Source organism: Pelodiscus sinensis, chromosome 6, assembly GCF_052426305.1.
Source record: "Pelodiscus sinensis isolate ZL-2025 chromosome 6, ASM5242630v1, whole genome shotgun sequence".
NCBI lineage: Eukaryota > Metazoa > Chordata > Testudines > Trionychidae > Pelodiscus > Pelodiscus sinensis.
In genome coordinates, this window is record NC_143057.1 from 11,945,716 (window position 1) to 11,946,306 (window position 591).

A 591-nucleotide genomic window follows, 5' to 3' on the forward strand; every position below is an offset into this window, starting at 1 on the left:
CACATGTGTTCATGGGAAAATGAGTGGAATAAACTTTCTAATGTGACCCTGTGTGTGCAGAGTGATCTGGGAGGGCATGAATGGAGTGATCATTCCATGTGATATAGATGGTGTACACTCAATGAGGCATGGCGCACATAACACCCAGAATCAGATATACTGTTTAAAAGAGAAAAGGCAATTATGGGCTGCTGCTAGGGGCTTTGGCCTTTGCTTGTTGCCTAGATCAGCAGAACCTCTGCAGTTGGCTCTAATGGTACATTTACATTTCTATAAACTTTGGTTTGTTTCTTTACCATGCTGTGAACTGTCATGCTGAAATAGCTATAGGATCAAAAACTGAGCTACGTCCATCTCTTTAGTCTACTACTTAATGGATAAAATCCTGTCCCCACCCAACTCAATGAGAGTTTTGGTATTAGTTGCAATAGGGTGGAACTTCGTCCAATGTCACTAAAGCAGAACTGGTTACAAAATGAACTTCATCTTTTGGAGATTGTCAAGGGGCAGGACCCCTTAATGGTCCCAAAGTCACAGTCCATGCCCGCTTTCTGCAGGGCAAATACGGCCCATACACCCAGTTCCCCTCAA